Raw genomic sequence first — 6530 nt, 5'->3', positions numbered from 1 at the left:
CCTCCCCCTGCTCTCTAATACTCAGCTCCAACACAGTCTGCATTCACCCCCCCCCCCCCGCTCCCTAATATTCACCTCCAACTCAGTCTGCATTCACCCCCCTCCCCCTGCTCCCTAATACTCAGCTCCAACACAGTCTGCATTCACAGCCCTCCCCCTGCTTTCGAACTGTATTCGGCTCCAACACAGTCTGTATTTGCAGGTTGCAGGAAGATGAAAATAGATCTGTCCCAAGTAAAATTGAATCAAATATTGTCAAAAATTTAATGAAACAAATGGAGTGTGTTTAGAAATAAAGCGGGGTTTGTGTTTAATAACATATATTTCCACGAGGGAGAATAAATAAATCCACAGCGTGTTCCATAACAAGACACTGAGAACATGAAGCAGGAAAGGAGGCAAAGAGTGAGTATGAGAAGTGACTGGTAGCTAATGTTAATGGGATTCTCAAAGTCTTCTGTAGACGTGTGAATGGTAAAAAGAGTAGGGCCTGATAGGCACCGAAAAGTGGATTTACAGATTAAGGGGAGAGGACATTTAAGGTATGAAACAAATTTTTTAGGACGATGCTGGACTAAGATGATGTTGCCAAAGTTATATGAAAGGGACAGAACAAATGACACCTGATGGACAAAGTAGAACAGCTGGCTGATCTTGCGAAGGCACCAGGGCTGGATAAGATACACGCAAGGATACTGTGGAAGGCACTGGCTAATATCTTCCAGCCTTTCCTCAACTCAGGAAACGTACATGATACCCTTTCTCAAAGCCAGAGTATGGAAAGGCTCAGCAACTACAGATCGGTCAGTCTGAATTCCCTTGGTGAACAAACCGACCAGCACAGGAACAGGCCTATTCAGCTCACTAAATCTGTGCCAACACTATTCCTGTCTAAACTAAAAACCTTTTGTCTCTACTTATCTATTTATTTTCTTTTTATGTTTCTGCCAAGATGCCTGTTAAACATCACTATTGTATCTGCCTCCACCACCATCTGGGTATAGACCTTGCCTCTCACAGGTTTAAACTTATCACCTATTCCCTTAAACCTATGTCCCCTAATAATTGACATCTTTTCCTCATGGAAAAAAGACTCTGACTATCCATTCTATCCAGGCCTCTCACAATTCTGTAAACCTCTATCGGGATATCCCTCTGCCTCTGACGTTAAGAACAAAGACCAAAGAAAATTATAGCACAGGAACAGGCTCTTCGGCCCTCCAGACCTGCACTGACATGCTATCCGTCACAACTAAAACCCCCTACCCTTCCGGGGACCATATCAGTCTATTCCCATCCTATTCATGTATTTGTCAAGATGCCCTTTAAAAGTCACTAGTAGTATCTGCTTCCACTACCTCCCCCGGCAGCGATTCCAGGCACCCACCACCCTCTGTGTAAAAAAACTTGCCTCGTACGTCACCTTTAAACCTTGCCCCTCGCACCTTAAACCTATGCCCACTAGTAACTGACTCTTCCATCCTGGGAAAAAGCTTCTGACTGTCCACTCTGTCTATGCCCTTCGTAATCTTGTAGACCTCTATCAGGTCCCCCCCTCCACCTCCTTTGTTCCAGTGAGAACAACCCAAGTTTCTCCAACCTCTCATAGCTAATGCCCTGCATACCAGGCAACATCCCGGTAAATCTTTTCTGTACCCTCTCCAAAGCCATCACGTCCTTCTGGTAGTGTGGTGACCAGAATTGAACACAATATTCCAAATGCGGCCTAATTAAGGTTCTATAAAGCTGCAACATTACCTGCCAATTTTTTAAAAAATTCATTCACAGGGTGGGGGCGTTGCAGCATTTATTGCCCATCCCTATGCCCAGAGGGCAGTTGAGAGTCAACCACGTTGCTGTGGGTCTAGAGTCACATATAGGCCAGACCAGGTAAGGATGGCAGTTTCCTTCCCTAAAGGGCATCAGTGAACCAGATGGGTTTTTCCCCAACAATCAACAATGGATTCACAGCCATCATTAGATTCTTAATTCCAGATATTTCATTGAATTCAAATTCCACCATCTACCATGACAGGATTCGAACCCGGGACCCTAGAATGTTATCTGGGTCTCTGGATTAACAGTCCAGGGATAATACCACTAGGCCATTGCCTCTCCTACACTCAATGCCTTGGCCGATGAAGGCAAGCATGCCATTTGCCTTGTTGACTACCTTCTCCACCTGCGTTGCCACTTTCAGTGACCTGTGTACCGGTACACCCAGATCCCTCTGCCTATCGGTACTCTTAGGAGTTCTGACATTTACTGTATATTTTCCATCTGGATTAGACCTTCCGAGATGCGTTACCTCACATTTTTCTGGATTAAACTCCATCTGCCATCTCACAGCCCAAGTCACCAACCGATCTATATCCACCTGTATCCTCTGACAGTCTTCATCGCTATCTGCAATTCCACCAACCTTTGTGTCATCTGCAAACTTACTAATCAAACTAGTTACATTTTCCTCCAAATCATTTATATATATTACAAACAGCAAAGGTCCCAACACTGATCCCTGAGGAACACCACTAGTCAGAGCCCTCCATTCAGAAACACACCCTTCCACTCCTACCCCCTGTCTTCTATGACCGAGCCAGTTTTTTATCCATCTTGCAAGCTCACCTCTGAGCCCGTGCGACTTTACCTTCTGTATCAGTCTGCCATGGGGGACCTTGTCAAAGGCCTTACTGAAGTCCATGTAGACAACATTGATCATCTTCATCACTTCCTCAAAAAACTATCAAATTAGTGAGACACAACCTCCCCTTCACAAAACCATGTTGCCTCTCACTAATACGCCCACTTATTTCCAAGTGGGAGTAAATCCTGTCTCGAAGAATCCTCTCCAATAATTTCCCTACCACTGACGTAAGGCTCTCTGGCCTGTAATTAGCTGGATTATCCCCGCCACCCTGCTTAAACAAAGGAACAACATTGGCTATTCTGCAATCCTCTGAGACCTCCCCTGTAGCCAGTGAGGATACAAAGATTTCCCTCAAGGCCTCAGCAATTTCCTCCCTTGCCTCTCTCAGTATTCTGGGGTATATCCCATCAGGACCTGGGGACTTGTCTAACTTAATGTTTTTCAAAACCCCCAATCCTCCCTTTTGATCTCAACATGACCCAAACTATCTACACACCCTTCCCCAGATTCATCATCCACCAAGTCCTTCTCTATGGTGAATACTGATGCAAAGTACTCATTTAATACCATTTCCTCTAGCTCCACACATAAATTCCCTTCCCTGTCCCTGAGTGGGCCAACCCTCTCCCTGGCTACCCTCTTACTCTTTATATGTGTATAAAAAGCCTTGGGATTTTCCTTAATCCTTTTGGCCAATGAACTTTCATGACCAATCCTGTTGGCCAATGACTTTTCATGATCAATGTTCAAGTGAAAACAAACCAAGTTTGTCCAATCTCTTCTCGTACCTAACATGCTGCAAACTAGGCAATGTCCTGGTAAATTGTTTCTGGAGCCTCTCCAAAGCGTCCACATCCTTCTGGTAATGTGGCGAGCAGAACTGTATGCAATGTTCCAAATGTGGCCTAACTGCTGTTCTTGCCGATTTTTATACTCTGTGCCCTGACCAATGAAGGTATGCTTGCAATATGCCTCTTGACTACCTTATCCATTTATGTTGGCACTTTCAGGGAACTGTGGACCTGTACATCCAGATTCCTCTTTACGTTGCTGCTACTAAGGGTTCTGCCATTTATTATATACTTCACTCCAGCATAAGATATTCCAAAATGCATCACCTCACATTTGTCTGGATTAAACTCAATCTGCCATTTCTCTGCCCAAATTTCCAGCCTATTTATATCCTGCTGTATCCTCTGGCAATCCTCCTCACTATTCACAGCTCCCCCCATCTTTTGTGTCATCTGCAAACGTCCTCCAAATCATTTATACGCATTACAAACAACAGGAGTACAGCACTGATCCCTGCGGAACACCACTGGTCACAGATCTCCAGTCAGAAAAACAGCCATCCACCGCTACTAGCAAAACTGGAGCCCTAGCAAAACTGGAATCAATGGGTATCAGGGGGCATACGCTGCAGTGGGTGAAGATATACCTGACACATAAGAAGATGGTTGTGGTTGTGGGAGGTCTGTCATCTCAGCTCCAAACATCTCTGCAGGAGTTCCTTAGGGTAGTGTCCTAGGCCCAACTATCTTCAGCTGTTTCATCAATGACCTTCCCTCCATCATAAGGTCAGAAGTGGGGATGTTCGCCGATGATTACACAATGTTCAACACCGTTCATGACTCCTCAGATACTGAAGCAGTTCATGTTCACATGCAACAAGATCTGGACAATATCCAGGTTTGGGCTGACAAGTGGCAAGTAACATTCGCGCCACACAAATGCCAGGCTGTGACCATCACCAACAATAGAGAATAGAGAAGCCGTCATCTCTTGACATTCAATGGTGTTACCATCACTGAATCCCCCACTATCAACATCCTGGGGGTTACCATTAACCAGAAACTCAACTGGACTCACCACATTAACAGGATGACTACAAGAGCAGGGAATCCTGCAGCGAGTAACTCACCTCCTGACTCCTCAAAGCCTGTCCACCATCTACAAGGCACAGGGCAGGAGTGTGATGGAATACTCCCCACTTGCCTGGATGGGTGCAGCCCCAACAACACTCAAGAAGCTTGACACCATCCAGGACAAAGCAGCCCACTTGATTGGCACCACATCCTCACGCATCCACTCCCTCCACCACCAACGCTCAGTAGCAGCAGTGTGTACTATCTACAAGATGCACTGCAGAAATTTACCAAAGATCCTCAGACAGCACCTTCCAAACCCACGGCCACTTCCATCTAGAAGGACAAGGGCAGCAGATACATGGGAACACCACCCTCTCCAAGTTCCCCTCCAAGCTACTCACCATCCTGACTTGGAAATATATTGCCATTCCTTCACTGTCACTGGGTCAAAATCTTGGAATTCCCTCCCTAAGGGCATTGTGGGTCAACCCACAGCTGGAGGACTGCAGTGGTTCAAGAAGGCAGCTCACCACTACCTTCTCAAGGGCAACTAGTGATGGGCTAGAAATGCTGGCCAGTCAGTGACGCCCACATCCCACAAATGAATAGAAAAAAAACTGTCTTCTATGACTAAGCCAGTTCTGCATCCATCTTATTAGCTCACCGTGATAGCTTGTGATTTCACCTTGTGTATCAGCCTGACATGAGGGACTTTGTGAAAGGCCGTGCTAAAGCCCATATCGATAACATCTGAAGTCCTGCCCTCATCAATCATTTCCGTTACTTCCTCAAAAAACTCAATCGCATTTGTGAGACCTTCCCCACGCTGCCTATCGTTGTGAACAATTCCTGACCTAAGAATATTCTCCAATAATTCCCCTACCACAGATGTATGTATGGCTCACTGGCTTGTAATTTCCCAGATTATTCTGTCACCCTTCTCAAAAGTGCACCATTGGCTACAAAGGTAGTGATCTTGAAATTATTATCAGTGCCATGTGTTCAGTGTAGAAACAGTAGGATATATTGTATGAAACTGTGGTCGGAAAGACGGCGCAAAGAGATGGGAATATGGACTGGTTCTGGGGGAGGTGAGACCAGTACAAACTGGACAGTTTCCACCTGAGCAGGACTGGAACTGATGTCCTCAGGGGAAGTGTTTAATTGTGTGGATAGGGCAGGTTTAAACTAAAATGGCAGGGGCTGGATACCTAAGCAGGGTGACAAGGGAAAGAGAAACAAATACAGCAATAAAAGAAAGAACAGTAAAATGCAGAAATGGTAGACAGGGTAACCAAAGATGAGAGGCAAAGTGGGCCACAATACAAAGAAAGGTTAGAGTGATTAAAAAAGGTAATGTGAATGCACAAAGCATTCGGAATAAGGTAGATGAACTGATGGTGCCAATCGAGTGAATGAATGGTGAGATGGTTAAATCGGGATCAAAACTGGAAATTGAACACTGAGGGATATCTGACCTTCCGGAGAGACAGGAGGGAAGGGCATGGTGGTGGGGCAACACCATCAATGAGAGACGAAATGAGGACAATTGTGAAGAGACAATCGAGGCGAAGATGATGTAATGTCCATTTCGGTGGAAGTTTAAAAAAAAGTAACGGGAAGAAGACATTGGTATGAGTAATGTACAGACCCCGAAACAGTAGCCACTCTGGGAAATGCTATAAATGAACAAATATTAACAGCATGTAAAAAGAAGACTGCAATAATTATCGGTGATTTTAACTGTCATGATGATTGGGTCAATCAAATTGGAAAGGATAGTGTAGCAGCCTCCTGGCTGGTAGAACTCACGTAGATTACTAACTTGGCCAAACAGCAAAGGATGCTGGGTACATTGGCCAAGTAAAACTTTGAAGTCACAAAACTTTGACACAGTGCAAACACAGCAGCCAGGTGCTAATGATATTAGTATAATGTAAAAGGCAACAGATATCCTGGACAGACACCCCCCACACCAACTTATCCACTAAGCAAAGGTGAGCCCAGACAGAAAG

This window comes from Rhincodon typus, chromosome 5, assembly GCF_021869965.1.
Source record: "Rhincodon typus isolate 14 chromosome 5, sRhiTyp1.1, whole genome shotgun sequence".
Classification (NCBI taxonomy): Eukaryota; Metazoa; Chordata; class Chondrichthyes; order Orectolobiformes; family Rhincodontidae; genus Rhincodon; species Rhincodon typus.
Note: the sequence above shows the minus strand (reverse complement) of the source record.